Source organism: Vombatus ursinus, unplaced genomic scaffold (assembly GCF_900497805.2).
Source record: "Vombatus ursinus unplaced genomic scaffold, bare-nosed wombat genome assembly UNPS02014603.1, whole genome shotgun sequence".
NCBI lineage: Eukaryota > Metazoa > Chordata > Mammalia > Diprotodontia > Vombatidae > Vombatus > Vombatus ursinus.
Window position 1 is genome coordinate 26134 of NW_020954381.1, and position 19344 is coordinate 45477.

General features: G+C 37.8%; 1 pseudogene; it reads left to right on the forward strand.

Annotated features, from left to right (window-relative positions):
• Positions 1–19344, forward strand: part of LOC114042586 — a 45827-nt pseudogene that overhangs the window by 18252 nt on the left and 8231 nt on the right.

Below are 19344 nucleotides of genomic sequence, written 5' to 3' on the forward strand. Positions count from 1 at the left end.
GCTGGGGTAAGGGCTAGGAATACAAACAACAAGAAGCAAGGTAGTCCTTGCCTTCAAGGAGCTTACATTTTGTTAGGGAAGACAAAACAATGCATAGACGAGAATGGTAAACAGGAGAGCTGCCCCTTCCAACAGTATGGGGTAGCGAGGTAATACAGTGAAGAGGGTGCTGGGCCTGAAGTCCAGAAGACCCGAGTTCAAATCTGGCCTAACACACTTCTAGCTGTGTGACCCAGAGGTTTGCCTGTTTGCCTCAGTTTCCTCATCTGTAAAATGAGCTAGAGAAGGAAATGGAAAACCACCCTAGTATCTCTGCCAAGAAAGACCCCAAAAGAGGTCACAAAGAGTTACCCAATTCTCAGTCACTGCCATGACAGGCTAACTGACCTGCTGCTATTATTTCAGACTAGTCCATTCCTTATCTGAGGGTAAAAGTTGCTTTGATATGTTTTAATTTCTTTCATCCATTGCCTTTGTGGTTATTCCATTTTAACTGATTATACAGCAGGTCTGAGAGGATGAGACCCCTCATAGACCAGAGTGCAGGACAAGGTCGTCTGGAATGAATTCACAGACTCAAGCATTCTTTAAATCAAGTTGGCAAAGATTTATTGTTATGCTTTTCAGCGGGCAAGGATTTTTTTTTTCTTTTTAGGAGGCCATCGGGGTTAAGTGACTTGCCCAGGGTCACACAGCTAGTAAGTGTCAAGTGTTTGAGGTCAGATTTGAACTCAGTTCCTCCTGACTACAGGGCCAGAGCTCCATCCACTGCGCCACCCAGCTGCCCCTGGGCAAGGATTCTTAAGGAACCTGTGAAAGATTGAGGATGGTGCTGGGGTTTATATGGAAAAGGGCATGGGAAAGGAATGATACTGATTACGTAATCTAAAGGTCCAGGTGTCTTTGGGAGTTATGGATGGGAAAGTGTAGGGAGCATACCAGACAAGGAGGAAGTTGTCAGAGGCATGGACTTTGGGGATCTGGCAGGAGGAAGAGTCTTTGTATTAGCCAGGGACAAAAATCCTCATCCTGATGAGAGAATGCATTCTTCCAGTACAGGAGCCTACTAAGAAATTGAGAGGCTTCAGAGACATGATCTTAGAGCTAGGGTCTGAACAGCCCATCACTCCCTCACCCAGCTTTGTGTTACTGCACCAGGGAGAGAGATAAGTAAGTGTCTTGCTGGGGCTCACTTATGAGTCGGCACAGTGTCTTGGGCTGGGGGAAACCGCCAGGGATAGTGTTTCTGAGGCTAGGGAGAACTATGGTCTTGGAATTGGGGTCCCAGTACTAGCACCCAAGTACCCCATCAGTTTCTTCTAACATTTTGCTTGATAGAATTGTTGATAATTGAGTAACATCATTGATTTCTGCAACCTGCACAGTATACACCCCCAAATGCGCTAATAGAATGGCTTTCTACTTGTCCTCCGTGAAATCCCAGGTTTCCATGAAAGGGACCTATATGGCTCAGTGAATAGAGTGCTTGCTGGCTCTGGGGTCAGGAAGACCTGAGTTTAAATCCAGTCTCAGATACTTACTAGCTTTTGACCCCAAGCAACCTCTATTTGTCTCAGTTTCCTCATCTATAAAATAGGGACAATAATAACACCTAGGGATGATAATAGCACCTATCTCCCAGGATTATTGTGAACATAAAACAATGAGATGAACGAAAAGCCTGAAAGACAGAGTTTCTGGGTAACTAATAATCAATTTACTAATTAGGCTAGCTGGTTATCAACAAATTGATGGTCAATGGTTTCTCTCTGTAATGAAAGACACCTCATGGAGATACAGGATACTTTGATGTGCTGTTAGAAAAGAGGGCACTCCTGATAAGGGAAAATCAACTTCGATTGGTGAACAATTAAGAGATGAACTTTCAACTGAAGAGGTGGGCTGAAATGGCAGCTAAAATTTAGCTCCTCCTGCAGAGAACTTGGCTTGATCATGAGACTCAGCTGCCTCCAGCAATCTAGACAAAGAAATCCATCTCTATCCAGACCACTCTGGTTGGTTTTTCTCCTTCATGAACTAGGTTACTCTAAACTCCAATGAAGTGGTTCAAGGACATGGGCTTAATGCTTCACAGCTAGAATGCACCTAGATTAAATTCCTTTTATAAACAAAAGTAAGGTCTCCTAGTTGGGTGAGGTCTCTCTTAGAATCAGAGACCACATACCCCAAGGATTAGGCTGAATGACCTACAGGGGCTGGTCCCTGAATAGAAATGAATATAGATAGAAATAGAAATGAAAAACCTTAATCCTAATTTAATAATTGATTATTAATATAATAGAAAATAATTTCTCTCAATGAGTTAATATTTGTAAAGTGTTTTGCAAATCTTAAGGCATTATCTAAATGGTAGTTATTATTTTGTTGTTATAATCATCATCAGATATCTCTAGAGTCCACTGAGAAGAAATTTTGGTCATCATGTATGTAGTTTAAACTTAAACCCCAGAATCTCTTTGTAATTTAAAAGAAAATAACTTAAGCCACTAGACAATTTGTTCCCTCACTGGCTGACTATGTCTGAATCTTTCAGAATGCCTGAACTTATCTACTTCAGTCTTGATTGTATATGTTAGGGCTTAATGTATGTCCATCCTGTCAGGTTCAGGTCTAGCCTCAAAACTCATTAATGAATTTATATGCTGAAACATCTAAAACTGTGGCGGAGGGTTAGAGACCTTCAGAGTTGCACAATGATCCATTGCTGTCATGAACAAAGAGGACTGAAAACAGAAGCCAGAGGACTAGCATGTCCTTTGGGAAGGCTTGTTGACAGTACTACATTGTGGAACGTACGCTAACGGTCTACAGCCCAATGGTAGTGTCCAACTACAATGTGAGGCATGAATAGGATGCAACCAGGGAAACCCTATCTAGTTGAATAGCTTTCCTCAGTATCATAGAGTATTATATTTCATCAATATCATAGAACATTATATAGCACTGTAGCTTGCCTGCCCTCTCCATGACTCCAGTCTCACTGTCCCTACTCCCACACACATTGGTTGACCAGGTTCCCAGAGGGAGGCCGACTTCTTCTCTGCTAGGGTCCTAGGGGTGACCCTGAGGGGATGGAGTGGTTTTGTAGTACAATTGCCCCCATTCAGGGTGCTTCCCCTAGTAATTATCAATGAGCCAGCCAGAGTTAGTTTATAGAAAAAGGTACTAATGTGGTATATAGTAAGAACAGTTAGTATAAAATCATCCTTCTACAAAAGTCTGGGACACACTTTCCCACAAGTCCATACAAAAGCCAGGGGAAAGTGAGCTCAAACTCAGAAAGTACATGTGACCAAGGGGTAACACACAGTATCTGGTGTCTTTTCTCCTTTTGCGCATCCTCATGAAGTTCCCCTTTGGTGGGTTTTGGTCTCTGCTGGGCTCTCAGGGTCAGTGCCCTCATATGGTCCTGAGGCGATCTTTTCTAGGAGTGTCTACTTTGTCTTGGCTCCTGGTGCAGATGTAGCCATCAGCCTCTGTTATTCTGGGGATATGGCTACCAACAGCCAGTAAGAAGTTAGGCCAACTCCTCCAGCCTTTTGAAGCTCACAAAGATATTCTCTGGTCAAGGGGGAGGGAGAGAAGACATGGACTGTCTCCTCTTTTCCCTTCATTTACCCCTTCCCCTTCTCCCCCAAGTGATTCCCTCTCAGGGCTCAGCTGGAGCTTTTTGACCATTAGGCTGGCTTGATACTAGAATCTGAATCATCTGGTTGTTTTATCCAAACCCCATAGAGGGTGATTGATTCTCTTTAGCAACTGTAAGATATTTCCTGTCTTATACTGGTTTCAATGAATTTGTACCTACTTTACCTCTTTGATTGATTCAAGAGCTTTGTCTAGGCATTATTCACACTGAGTGTGTACCTTTGATTCTGTAATGCCATTAAGTAGGCTTCCCTGCTAAAGATATGAGGGCACGTTTTTAGATACATTACTTGGGGTTGAGGGCTGTTGGACACCCTCTTAGAACAAGGTCAAAGAAAATGGAGTCTTGAAGCACAGCTCTTGGTTTGTACTGTATTTGTAAGGCACTTAAAGTGCTGAATGTTTCAGAATGGGCATATATGTTTAATGCTCATGGATGTGACCAATTATGACAAAGTTAGACTTCATGGTGATTTTCATAGGAATAGGCAAATTGTTTTTTTCGTGGTCAAATTGTAGCTTAAAGCTGTTATTTAACTTTCTGAATGCATATCTCCCACCTTTGTCCCAATCTTCTACAAAGTTGTACTGTGGTAGCTGAGCCCTAAAAATAGCACTTGGACTAAGTGTTTTTCAGGGAAAGACATATTTGCAAATTAATTTAGGGAAGTATATGAAATGTTTTCAAATTCTATGGATTATAAATTCCTATAGAACATAAATAATTCATGTTTCTTTATAAATGTTCTTCAGTAGGCTAAAGCAATATCGCATAGTAGATAGAAGACTCTACTGGAAGACTGGGTTAGGTCAAGAAGACCTTCATTCTAATCTTGCCACTGACACATACTAGCTGTGTGATCATGGGCATATCACCTAAACAACTCTGAGCCTCAGTTTCCTCATCTGTAAAATGGGGATAATGCCTATAACCATTATCTCCCTGGTTTGTTGTGAGACTTATTGAAGATGGGGTTTGTAAAGTGCTTTGCACAGCTTAAGTACTCTACAAATGTAATTTTTTTTATGCTGATAGAACATTAAGATTTATTTTGTTTGTTTCACAAGCACACAGTAGCTTTTATCCCATTTTAATTTTCTACTAGACTTCTTAAGATAGAAAAAAGCACCCTCCTTCTTCTTTCTCTGAATGCAGTCTAACGTAACAATCTGTGGCTCAGAGCATCTAGTCCTTAGGTCATCTTTCCTGTTAGGCATTACAGTGCTTATGATTGATGCAATTTCTTCCAGTAACAAAATGTTCTGGACCTTTTTCTGGTTATAAAGCAAATGTTCTTTTACAATGTCAACTAAAAGCAAATGGATCTTTCTTTGTCCTCTCTTACTAGTTCTCAAGATCACGCTCAGCCTAATAAAGAAATTTGAACTGGAATACTAGATTAAGATTTCATATTTAAGGGCCAACTAAATGCAGTGGTAGCTCAATTTTCCTTCATTTAGAGGACTTTATTCACTTGCTCAGACACAAGGAAGCAGAAATTTCAAAATTTCCCCCAAAGAAAAGTTCTAATAACCTATGCCTTTTTTTAAATGTAGTTTGAGAAAAGTGACCAACTCTCAAGATCTATTAATACTGTTCATAGGGAGTGAACTTGGTGAATCTTGTACCTGGGGCTAGTGGAGGAGAGGATGGTGCAATAGGAAGGGACCTCCTTTGCTATTCATTGTGGGGTAAGATTAGGGACTAAACCTAAAAAAAGGCAAGTGGTGATGGGTGTGGCCATAGAAGAAGAAATTAGTTGGGAGAGGTTGAGGTACCTACCTATCTCTGAAAATACTGAATCATGTATTTTAAAGAGAGAAAAGGAAAAAAAATATGACTTTTATTGAGCAAGAGAAAGAGGGAAGGGTAAGAAAGAAAAGAGAAAGAAAAAGAAGGGAAGGAAGGAAAAGGAAGAAAGGTCTAGTGACGAGTATTTGAGGAGGGGGTCACTGGATATTCAGGTCTGACTGACATGGGATGCCCAATCATCTCAGCATTAGAAAGGTGGCTATTTCCTTAGTTGTTGTGTTCAAAGCTCATGGTCATCTTCATCCACAAAGAAAGGAAATATGTCACTCAGGACCATAGCATGCCATAGCATGGCTGGGTTAAATTACACTTTAGGCTTACATTATGGAAGTCATCTATAAGTCTACTATCAATATTCTTTTATCTCTAAATATCTCTAAATCATGACATAGTGGACATAGATGTAAACTCATTGTGTTTAGGGATTGCTCTAATCTTTGTACTAGTAACCTCAGTACCTAGCACATGCCTGGCACTTAGTAAATACTTTTTGTTTGATTTATTGGCCTTGAAGTAAAAAAAAAGACCTGGGTACAAGCCCTACTTCTGAGACATACTAGTTGTGTGACTTTGGATGTCCCAGGCACCTCTCTAAGACTGTAAGTTGAAAAGAAGGTATTGATCTCCATTGGTAGATGAAATTTCTTGTTGTGAGTTCCTTATACCATCACAGGTGTGGCAAAAAAATGTAAGTAATAATTTCCTAGATATGTATTAATTAACCTTGTAATGGTTATGGAATCTCTTCCAGAATTTTCAAAGAAGGATATAGGTAAAGAGCTAGTTGTCTCTGATGATCTGAAGGAAGCACTTCCCAGATTGGACTAGAGATCTCTTTAGATATATTCTCTGTTTTTCATTCTTATTTTAGTGCCATATCTACAATTGACACAAATATCCAAAGGAAGAACTTCTTTGGGATGGGAAATATTCTTTGGCAAGTCCCTGGGAAGGTATTTTCTCTAGACAATGTCACTCTTTCCTCTTTCCTTTTTGGTGCCTTGAGAACTCCAAGGATTTCTTTCTTTTTGTGTTTTCCTTCCTTCCTTCCTTCCTTCCTTCCTTTCTTCCTTTTTCTCTCTCTTTCTTTTCTTCTTTCCTTCTCTCTCTCTTTCTTTCTTTCTTAATACTTAGGAGAGAGTAGCTAGGTGGCGCAGTGCATAGAGTGGTAGAAATCAGGCCTCAGACACTTGATTACCTGTGTAATTCACTTGGGCAAGTCACTTGACCTTGTTTGTTCAGTTCTCATTTGTAAAATGAGCTGGAGAAGGAAATGGCAAACCAATCCAGTATCTTTGCCAAGAAAATCCCAGTCACAGAGAGGCAGAGACCACTGAACAACTTCCAAGGGTTGTTGTGAGGATCAAATGAGATAATAATTATAAAGTGCTTTGCACAATGCCTGTCACATAGTAAGTGCTATATAAGTGTTTCTCTTATGATTAGGGCAAACAACACATTTGCCCTTTTGTTTCCTTTTTTATCACAGAAGGAAATGCCCTTAAAATTTGGAACTTTTATATTTTGTATGTCATATTATATGTGATCACAGCCAAAAAAGGTCAAAGTTATTGTAGGATACATTAGTAGAGGCACAGAGTCCAGAAGGACAGAGTTCAGGGTCAGTCCAAATCTGGAGTACTGTGTTCAATTCTAGATGCTACATTTTAGGAACAAGTTGGATAAGGTCAAAGCACATCCGGAAGATTGCCAACAGGGTGGTAAGATCATGCCATAGAAGGCGAAGGGATGACTTGGGGGTGAGGGGGATGGAGGCAATGGTAATTATCTCCAAGTATTTGAAGAGTCACCATTGGATTAAATTTGTTCTGCTTGACCCCTTGAAGGAAAACTTAGAGCAATCGGTAGAAATGGCAGTATGGCAAATTTGGGCTTAATGTAAAAAAAAGTAAATGTAAAATTAAATTCACGTAAAAACATTAATGCAAAAATACAAAATAAAGAACTTCTTAATGCTTAGAGTCAGCCAAAAGTGGGATGAGCTTAATGAAGGTCTCCAAACTGAGCCTGGATGGCTGCATGTAGTAGATGTTGGAGAAAGAATTCTTGGTCAGGAATGGATTGGACTAGATGAGTTCTGGTGCTTCCTAACTCTGAGATTTTGTGGTTCTGTTAACTAAAGCTGTAATTTTGAGATCTATTTAGTTCACACTAAGTAGTAGTATTAGTAGTAATGTTAAGATGAATAACTTCAATCTTGATATTGAGTCTCATTGGCTGGCATGATTTCATTTTTAAAATGTAGTTAACTTTTCTCCAATGCAGGAAGGTTTCATTTTAGTTTATAAAATAAATATCCACTCTCTGGTCATGAATTTCTAAGTTCCAGTTAAAGGCTATTTAAAGTTTTCTGGTATAAAGGCTAATACCACCTTTATATTTTCTCTTCCTGTAGAGGTAAACGATCTTCAAAACAGGCTCCTCACAAAAGTATCCTCATTGCAAGAGATGGAACCTGAGTGGGAAAGAAATTCACACCAAACAGAAGTCTCAGATTCTGTCCTTGGAAGATGATATCAGGTATCTGAGAGAAAACCAATGTGTTGGGCACCAGAATGAAGTCTTTGAAAGATGCCAGCATTCAGAACCTTGAAAAAGACAACTGGGACTCAGGGGAATGAATGGCAGAACTTGAAAGCTTTCAAAGGTAGGGTGTTTTCTCATTTGTATCCACATTGGGTGATAGGGTGAAAAATTCACTGGGCAGGATGGAGGAGACCCGGCTTCTAGTCCTGCTGCTGACTTCCTTGGTGACTTTAGTCAAGTCATTTCGTGTCTCTGAAACTCAGTTTTCTTATCTGTAAAAGATGAGAACTGAACTCTCAAGGTCTCTTCCACCTCCAAAAAATTTCTTGTTTCTATAACACATTTCATTATTAGCTTATTGCTGTCCCAAGATCTCCATACTCATTACCAATCATAGAGTTTAAATGAGGTCAAATTGCATATGCTTTTGGATTCAGCATTATGTAAAATAGTTATTCCGCTTTTTATTTGGTATAGAGATAAAAGAGTTGAAACTTTGTCCTAGGCTGCTGTTATGAGAAAGGAGAAGCATTACCTTTTTTTTTTTGGTGTGTATGTAGAAGGGTAGGGTGGGGCTTGGAGAGTGAATTGTAGTTTTTTCTTTTCAGATTATCTTTTTAAAAAAGTAATTTATGTTTAGTTTTCAACATTCACTTCCATAAGATTTTGAGTTCTAACTTTTCTCCCCCACCTCTTCTTCCCCCTCCCCAAGACAGCATACAACCTCATATAGGCTCTACATATACACTCATATTAAACATATCATGACATTATTCATGTTTGTAAAGAAGAATTAGAACCAATGGGAGGTACCATGAGAAAAAAAAAAACATCAGCAGCAAAAAAGAGAGCAAATAATATGCCCCGAGCTGCATTCAAACTACATAGTTTTTTCCTGGATGTGGATAGCTTTGTTCATCATGAGTATTTTGTAGTTTTCTTAGATCCTTGCATTGCTGAAAAGAGCTAGGTCTATCAAAGTTAGTCACCACAAAATGTGTCTGTTACTGTGTACAATGTTCTCCTGGTTCTGCTCACTTCACTCACCATCAGTTCATATAAATCTTTCCAAGTTTTTTTGAAGTCTGCCTGCTCATCATTTCTTATGGAATTTCTTATGTATTCCATTACATTCATATACCCCAACTTGTTCAGCCATTCCCCAATTGATGGGCATCCCCTCAATTTCCAATTCTTTGCCACCACAAAAAGAACTGCTATAAATATTTTGTACATGTAGGTCCTTTTCCTTTTTTTTTATGATCTCTTTGGGATACAGACCTAGAAGTGGTATTGCTTTCCAGAATGGTTGGATCAGTTCACAACTCCACCAACCATGCATTAGTGTTCCAATTTTCCCACATCTCCAACATTTATCATTTTCCTGTTTTGTCATGTTAGTCAATCTGATAGGAGTGATGTGGTACCTCAGAGTTGTTTCAATTTGCATTTCTCTAATCAGTAGTGATTTAGAACACTTTTTCATATGACTGTAGATAGCTTTAATTTCTTCATCTGAGAACTGTCTGTTCATATCCTTTGACCATTTATCAATTGGGGAATGACTTGTATTCTTATAAATTTGACTCAGTTCTGTATATATTTTAGAAATGAGGTATTTGTCAGAGAGTCTGGTAAATTCTTTCCCAGCTTTCTGCTTCCCTTCTAATCTTGGTTGTGTTGGCTTTATTTGTGCAAAACCTTTTTAATTTAATGTAATCAAAACTATCCATTTTGCATTTCATGATGTTCTCTCTCTTTTGTTTGGTCATAAATTTTTTCTTCTCCATAAAGCTGACAGAGAAATGATTCCTTGCCCTCCTAGTTTGCTCATACTATCAGCCTTTATATCTAAATTGTGTACCCATTTTAACTTTATCTTGGTATATGGTATAAGATTTTGGTCTATGCCTAGTTCCTGCCATACTATTTTCCAGTTTTCCCAGCAGTTTTTGTTAAATGGTGAGTTCTTATCCCAGAAGCTGGAGTCTTTGGATTATCAAACAGTAAATTACTATTGTCCTTAACTACTCTGTCTTATGTACCTGACTTATTCCACTGATCCGCCATTCTATTTCTTAGCCAGTACTAAGTAATTTTGGTGATTGCTGTTTTATAATACAGTTTTAGATCTGGTAAGACTAGGACATCTTCCCTTGCATTTCTTTTCATTAATTCCCTTGGCATTCTGGACCTTTTGTCCTTCCAGATGAATTTTGTTATTATTTTTTCTAGCTCTGTAAAATAATTATTTGGTAGTTTGATTGGTATGGCACTGAATAAATAAATTAATTTACATAGAATTGTCATTTGTATTATATTAGCTTGGCCTACCCATGAGCAACTAATATTTTTCCAATTATTTAGCTCCGACTTCATTTGTGTGAAAAGTGTTTTGTAATTGTGTTCATATAGTTCCTGGGTTTCTCTTGGCAGGTAGACTCCCAAATATTTTATAATGTCTACAGTAACCTCAAATGGAATTTCTCTTTCTATCTCTTGCTGTTGGGCTTTGTTAGTAATATATAGAAATGTCAATGATTTATGTGAGTTTATTTTATATCTTGCCATTTTGCTAAAGTTGTTAATTATTTCAAGTAGTTTTTTAGTTGATTCTCTAGGATTCTCCAAGTATGCCATCATATTATCTACAAAGAATAATAATTTTGCTTCTTCTTTGCCTATTCTAATTCCTTTAATTTCTTTTTCTCCTCTTATTGCTAAAGCTAATATTTCTAGTACAATATTGAATAATTGTGTTGTTAATGAACATCCTTGTTTCACCTCTGATGTTATTGGAAATGCTTCTAGCTCATCATGTAAAGCTTGGTGATGATTATCATTTTAAGGAAGACTCCATTTATTCCTATGTTCTCTAGTGTTTTTAATAGGAATGGGTGTTGTAATTTGTCAAAAGGCTTTCCTGCATCTTTTGAGATAATTATATGATTTCTGTTAGTTTTGTTGTTGATATTGTCAATTGTGCTGATAGTTTTTCTTATATTCAACCAGCCCTGCATTCTTAGTGTAAATCTTACCTGGTCATAGTGTATTATCCTCAACATAAGTTGCTGTAATCTCTTTTCTAATATTTTATTTAAAAATTTTGCATCTATATTAATTTCAAAAATTTGTCTATATTTTTTTCTCTGTTTTGGCTTTTTCCAGTTTAGGTATCAATACCATATTTGTATCATAAAAAATTTAGTAGGACTCCTTCTTTGCCTATTTTTCCAAATAGTTTTTATAGTACTGGAATTTTTGTTCTTTTAATGTTTGGTAGAATTCACTTGTAAATCCATCTGTATCTGGAGCTTTTTTCTTAGAGAGTTCATTGATGGCTTGTTCAATTTCTTTTTTTTTTGAAATGGGACTGTTTAAGTATTTTATTTCCTCTTCTGTTAATCTGGGCAATTAATACTTTGTAAATATTCATCCATTTTACTAAGATTGCCAAATTTATTGGCATACAGTTGGGCAAAATAGCTCATAATCATTGTTTTAATTTCCTCTTCATTGGCAGTGAATTTACCCCTTTCATTTTTGATACTGGTGATTTGATTTTCTTCTTTCTTTTTTTAATCAAATTAACCACATTTTTATCTGTTTTATTGTTTTTTTTTTCATAAAACCAGCTCTTAGTTTTATTTACTAGTTCAATAGTTTTTTTAATTTCAATTTTATTAATCTCTCCTTTGCTTTTCAGAATTTCTAATTTGGTACTTAATTAGAGATTTTTAATTTGTTCTTTTTCTAACTTTTTTAGTTTCATGCCTCGTTCATTGATCTCTTTATTTTATTCATGTAAGCATTTAGAAATATAAAATTTCCCCTAAGAACCACTTTGGCTGCATCTCATAGGTTTTGGTGTGTTGTTTCATTATTGTCATTCTCTTGGATGAAGTTATTGATTGTTTCTATTCTTTATTGTTTAACTCACTCAGTTTTTAGGACTAGATTATTTAGTTTCCAGTTAATTTTCAGTCTATTTTTCCATGGCCCTTTATTACATGTAATTTTATTGCATCATCATTTGAAAAGGATACATTTGATATTTCTGCTTTTCTGCATTGGATTGTGAGGTTTTTATGCCCTTGTACCTGATCAATTTTTATGTAGGTGCCATGCACCACTGAGAAAAAATGTATTTTTTTTCCACTCCCATTCAATTTTCTCCAGAGTATCTACCATATCTAACTTTTCTAAAATTTGCTTCACTTCCTTAACTTCTTTCTTGTTTATTTTTTGCTTAGGTTTATCTAGTTCTGAGAGAAGAAGGTTGAGGTATATCACTATGCTTCTCATGTGTTTCTTGTAAACAACATATTGTAGGATTATGGTTTTTGATCCCCTCTGCTATCCACTTCTCTTTTATAGGCTAGTTCTTTCCATTTCCATTCACAGTTATTATTAATAACTGTGTTTTTCTCTCCATCTTATTTCCACCCCTCCATTTATGTTGTCCTCTTTCTTTTCTCCCTTTCCCTCCTCAGTAGTGTGTTGCTTTTGACTACCACCTCCCTCAATCTGCTGTCACTTCTATTAGCCTCTTCCAGTTTCTTTCCCTTTCCCCCTACTACTTCTTCCCTCCCATCTATCCATCCCCTGCCTTTTATTTCCCCTTTCTCCTCCTACTTCCTATAGGGTAAGTTCGATTTCTAGACCTGACTATGTTATTCCCTCTTTGAGCCAAATCCAATGAAAGTAGAGTTCAAACAATGCTCATCACCCTCCCTTCTTTCCCTCTACTGTGATAGGTCTTTGCATCTCTTCAGGTGATGTGATTTACCCTTTTCCGCTTCCTCTCCTCCCAATACAATCCCTTTTCACCTCTTAGATTTTTTATAATCACTTCAAAGTCAACTTATATCTATGCCCTCTATATATACCCATTCTAAATGTTATAATAATGATACAGTTCTTAAGGTGTAAGATACAGGTATCATCTTCTCATGTAGGGATGTAAACAGTTTGCTCTTATTGAATAACATCTTTTTTTTCTTTCCTCTTTACTTTTTTATGCCTCTCTTGAATCTTGTGTTTGAAGATCAAACTTTCTGTTGAACTCTGGTCTTTTCATCAGGAAGGTTTGGAAGTCCCCTATTTCATTGAATGTCCATCTCGTCCCCTGAAAGATTATGCTCAATTTCACTGGGTAGTTGATCCTTGGTTGTAATCCAAGCTCCTTTGTCTTCCAGAATATCATATTGCAAGCCCTCTGATCTTCTAATGTAGAAGCTGCAAGGTCCTGTGTAATCCTGACAGTGGTTCTATGATATTTAAATTGTTTCTTTCTGGCTACTTGCACTATTTTCTCCTTAACCTGATAATTCTGGAATTAGGCTACAATATTCCTTGGCATTTTCATTTTAGGATCTTTCTCAGGAGGTGATCAGTAGATTCTTTCAATGACTTTTTACTCTCTGGTTCTAAGACCTCTGGGCAGTTTTCCTTGATAATTTCTTGAAAGATGCTGTCCAAGTTCTTTTTTGATCATGGTTTTCAGGCAGGCCAGTAATTCTTAAATTATCTCTCCTAGGTCTATTTTCCAGGTCAGTTGTTTTTCCAATGAGGTATTTTATGTTTTCTTTGATTTTTTCATTCTTTTCATTTTGTTTGACTGATTCTTGATGTCTAATAGAGCCATTAGCATCCCCTTGCCCAATTCTAATTTTTAACTAATTGTTTTCTTTAGATAGCTTTTGTACCTCCTTTTCCATTTGGCCAATTGTACTTTTTAAGGAGATCTCTTCAGTGAGTTTTTGTACCTCATTTTCCATTTGGTCAATTCTGCTTTTTAAGTAGTTGTTTTCTACATTCAATTTTTGTCCTTCCCTTGGGGAAGCTGTTGACTCTGTCTTGCATACCTCTCATTTCTTTTACCAATTTTTCTTTTCCATCTCTTATTTGACTTTTAAAATCCTTCTTGAGCTCTTCCAAGAAGGCTTCTTGGGCTTGAGAGTAGTTAATATTACCCTTTGAAGTTTTGGATGTGGGTATATTGACAATGTTTTCTTCTGAGTTTGTGTTTTGATCTTCCCTGTCCCTATAGAAAGAATCTATGGTCACTGTCCATTTCTGCTTTTTGCTCCTGATATTTGCCTATTTCCTGGTTTTAACGTTGAGCTCTCTTGCTGGAGCACAGGGTACACTGTCCCAAACTTCTTGTGTCGGGGGCCAGGGGCCTGGTCACTGGCTTTGTGTGCTGGGCCCTCAGGTGCTGGTAGCTGGAGGCTCTAGGGATCTGGCAGCTTACCTAGTGGTAAGCTGGGGTCCTAGAGGTTGTGACTGGTGTGTGCTGAGGACAGGTTAGATTTTTCTGCATTTCCCTGGGGGTATGCTGATGCTCTTTGGGTGGGGTGGGTTCTAGCCCTTGGTGGATGCCTGCTCCCCTGGGCTGTGCTGAAGCATGGGGAGGTTTGGTTGCTGGAGGATACCTGCCTGCCGGCGCATGTGGTGGCTCTCCAAGCTGAAGCCTACCAGTTTCCCTGGCTATGCCAAGGCATGCGGGGGTCCTGGTATTGGTGCTTGCCTACTCCACTGTCCTGGGGCTGAAGATCTCTCACTGGTTTGCTGAGGTGTGGCTTGCCACTGGCTTGTTGGGATACCTCCTGTCCTATACTGCTTCCCTTCCACCAGAGCGAGAAGGACCTTTCCTGTTAATCCCCCAAACCTCCTGGGTTAAAAGATTGCTGCATCCTGTCTTTCTGTTGATTCTGCTGTTCCAGGATTTTTCATGGGGTGATTTTCTCTGGGTTTTTAGAAGTCAGTAAGGGAGAGTGAGCATGACTTACTCCTTACTCTACTATCTTGGCTCCTGGAACCATATCCAGGGGGTACATTATAGCCCAGGTTATTTACAACAGAGATACTTGAGGAAGTCCCAGGAATTACTATCTTGTAAAGCTCAGGAATAGGAGGACTAGAAAGGATTGTATCCAAACCAGATACTTAAATTGTGTCAGTATGCTATTTCTAATTTTATCTTGCTTATGATATGGTGTACCATCCAACAGTCTGATTTTTCTTCTGAGACTTGCATTTCCCAAACAGTTTTAGAAAAGAAAATGCTGAGGAGCCTAAAACTGAATTGGGAACCAAACTTTTATTAGGACCAAAAGATCAATATAAACTTAAGGGCCAGTAGGAGGGAGAAAAGGATGATTCTGTCTGGTTGTCCAGACATTGTCTGAACAGAGACTGGTGAAGTCCAAAAGAAGGACCACTTAAGGCAACAATCATTAGAATGACCCTTAGGTGTAAGATCATCTCTGGAAGGTAAACCACATTTTTCTCTAGCAGCTTGACCTTTGGCTGAGTGCCATGTCTGGAACTGTGCCAGCCTTTCAATTTGGCAAGGAGAAGGCTTCAATAAAAGTTTTAACTTCAGTTAAAAAAAAAGTATTAAATGAGGGACTCTTCACTTTTTTTTGACCAAAAGCTTAAGAGTGCTCTCTGTATTTGTGTATCGAATTATTCTTTTTCATTTTAGGAGTTTAAATGGGAAAGAAAAAGACCAGGAGAAGTTCTTGTTGAATAGACTTTGGCGGAAAGATTTTTGAAGACATGACGATCATGCACTATGGTGGAAAGGGCACAGAGCTGCCTGAAGTAGCAGATTGCTCTCCTGAGGCCATAAGAGAGCAACAAGATGTTTTCTTGATGCTGAAAATTGGTGGAATAGGAATGGTTGGAATTGGCCCCTGTGTATTTCTATAATTTTTTTTTTTACAAAGAAAAGAAAAGAAAGCATGTCATGTGCATAGCAGATCATAAGAGAGCATTCAAAATATGTAATGATTAAAATTTAGAAGACTTTTTAGACTTTCCTAAATTTAGAAGACTTTTATACTTAAGTATATATATATATATATATATATATATATATATACACATAATATATATTTCCCTCTTAAACCCATTCCTGATGAAAGTAGGTTACCAGAATTACCCATCCTTCTCCCCTGTTTAATTCCCCTATGTCGATTCTTCCTCTTGCACCTCATTTGTAGAAAATAATTACTCTTTTTAGCTGTTTCTAAATGGTTTTACTTTTTAAAGTTATATTATACTCAGGTCTGCCCCAATCTTTCTTATGAGCTACCCAATTATTAAGAATCTTAGATGTACATTTTGTATTTTACATATATGAAAAGTAAATGGTCTGTCCTTAATGAATCCCTTGTAATCAATCTTTGGCATGTACCTTATGTTTCTCTTGGCTCTTGTATGTCAAGTCTTCTATTAAGTTCATTTTTTTTTAACCAAGTCTTGAAAGTATGACAGTTGATCAAATGTCCATTTTTTTTCATTCAGGATTATGTTTAACTTTGCTGGGTATGATATTTTCAGCCAAGGCCCAGTTCTTTTGCTCTTTGATATATAGTGTTCCATGACCTGCAGCCCTTTAATGTCTCTGCTGCTAGGTCTTGTGTGATTCTAATTGCGGCACCATCATATTTAAATTGTCTTTTTTTCTTGTTGCTTTTAACATTTTATCCTTGATCTGGGGGTTTTGAAATTTGACTATAATATTCCTATGCATTTTCCTCATAGGATCGATCTCTTTTAAGTGGTGATTGCTGGATTTTTTCTATTTCTCCTTTTCCCCCTTGTTCTAATGCTTTAGGACAATTTTCTTTAATTATTTCTTGTATTATTGTATCAAGATTCTTTTTTTGTTCATAGCTTTCAGTTAAGCCAATTATTTTTGTTTTCTCTTCTTGATCTATTCTGTAGATCTGTTGTTTTTCTTGTGATATTTCTCTTTTTCGTCTATTTTTTCATTATTCATGTTTTGTTTAATTATTTCTTGATCTCTTAAAATTTCACTGGCTTCACCTTGCCCAATTCTAATTTTCCAGGTGTCATTTTCTTTCTTGATATTCTGGATCTCCTTTTCTAATTGGTTGACTTTCCTTTCATAGTCTTCTTGTTTTTCTTGGATTATTCTTATTTATTTATTTTTAATTTTTCCTCCATCTCTCTCATTTGATTTTTAAAGTCTTTTTAATGTTCTTCTATGAATTCTTTTTGGGCAGGTGAACATTTGATGTTACTTTTTGGGGTAGAAGGAGGTTTCTTTGCTTCAATATCCTCCTCTGAAGATGAACTCCAGTCTTCTCTATTCTCATGATAGCTTTCTGTGGTTAGATCCTTTCTCCTTTGTCTTTGCATTTTTGTAGGAATAGCTTAATTTTTGTAATCACCTAAAGCCCTGGGGTATGAGGGGATAGTGCCTCTTGCCCTAGATCTTCAGTTCTCCCCTGCAGCCTGGAACTGAAGCCAAACCTCCAGACTCCTGTAAGTGCCCACAGCCAGGACTGTTCCGTCCCACTGCTTCTGCACTCACCAGGCGTGTGCTGGTTCCTTCTTGCCCCACTGCTGTCCACAGCACAGCTGGGTCTGGTGTTTCTTGTCAGCAGAGGTTCCCTTGATCTTCCCAGGCTCAGATGACCAAACTCCCCTCACTATTCCGGGGTAAAAGTTCCTGTAGCTGGGACCCAGGCAGTCTCCTAGACCGGCTACCTCCAGGGCTTGCCCCTTGTTGTTAACCCCTAGCCTGGAGGTGTTGGTTATTCACAGGGATCAAACCCCCATCCTGGGATTTTTCTTCTGATCTTTCTGAATTGTCCCAGGAAGACCCCTGTTGTGCCTCTGTTCTTATTTACGTTTACCTGCACTTTGTTCACCCTAAGGTGCTATTTTGTGTCTTTTGTGGGGGAAAATCTTGATAGCTTGGAATTTTCTGACCTACTCTGCCTCTTCCCAGAATCCTTTCCCCACTGTGTATTTCTGATGATAAAGTGTAGAACAGAGTTTGAGTATATAGAGAATGAAGGGTTAACATTTGATTGGAGTGGCTTTGTGGACATAGCAGCTCCACTGAGAAGGCTAGAGCCTTACTGCTCTATGGTCTACTAAGCTGTGTGATTCTGGGCAAGTCACTCAACCTCCCTGTGCCTCAGTTTCCCCCATCTGTAAAATGGGGATAATAATGGCATCCTAGGGTTATTGTAAAGATAAAATGAGATATCTGTAAAGTCCTTTGCAAACCTTAAAGAACAATATAAATGTTAGCTATTATTATCTTTTCATCTCTCTCTCCATTTATTCACACACATACACACACACACACACATTTCACTTGTAGAGGCTTATATTGGACCTAATTTTTCTTTGCATTTCCTGTGCTATTCCTAGCTTCTCCCACAAATGATTAACTTGCCAAAGGTTTACATAGCAAAGAATCCACATTCCTCTCATGGAAATGTTCTCCTTTAAAGAAAATAATAATTTATTTCACTTAGCTTGTAAGACATTAATAAAATTAAGGCTTGTTAATATCATACACAGAGTACAGCTTTTTTGAAGAGAAAAATTCAAGCAAAAAGCAGCCATCTTGGAGAAAAAGTCGTCAGACACCATACACAGATTAGCCTCTTTTATAGATCTGGATGGGAAAGAGCAAGATGATCCTTTAGAGTTTTTAGTGATGAAGATAAGAGTATTCTTCTCATGATGAATTTACGAGGTAATAATTTGATTCTCCTATGTTTTTCCTTCTTCTGTCCTATTTCTAGTGGATTAGTTTGGTAGGAAACTGAGCAAATGCCCAGTGACCCTTGGGTTAGTCCATCTTTTTCAAACTGAACAGCACAAATAGATGACTATTGATCCCCACATGTTCCTTACCATAATTTGGGCCCCTAGAATTTCTTCTGTGGCATCAAAAGAATTAATCTGCTCTTCTGGTAGAAGGCAGTTGAAAACCATCCCTAGGTATTCTCCCATCTCTTAGGCACCCTTGAAAACAATAAGCTAGTGGTTGAAGGCAGAATCAAAGTTGGAGGGAGGTAGGTTGACTAGTGGAAGAAGCTCTAGGATTCAGAAATTTCTATTATAGTCTTGGCTGAGTATAACTGGTTATATTATGTGCCTTAGTCAAGTCAGTTAATTTGCATCATGCTTTCCTCATCTAGAAAATTAATTTTCTACTTACACCTAGATTGACCACCATACCATATTGCTACTACTGCTTACACTGTTCTCTTGATTCTGCTCACTTCACTTTGCATCAGTTCATGTGAGTAGTTTCAGGTTTTTCTGAAAGTATCCTGTTCATTATTTCTTATAGCATTCCACTGTATCTCTCTCTCTCTCTGTATATATATATATACACATATATATTTATACATATATTTAATTGTAGTATTACACTGTAATCATGTAACACAACTTTTTCAGCCATTCCCAATTGATAGGCTTCACAATTTCCAATTCTTTGGTACCACAAAAAAAGTGCTGTTATAAAT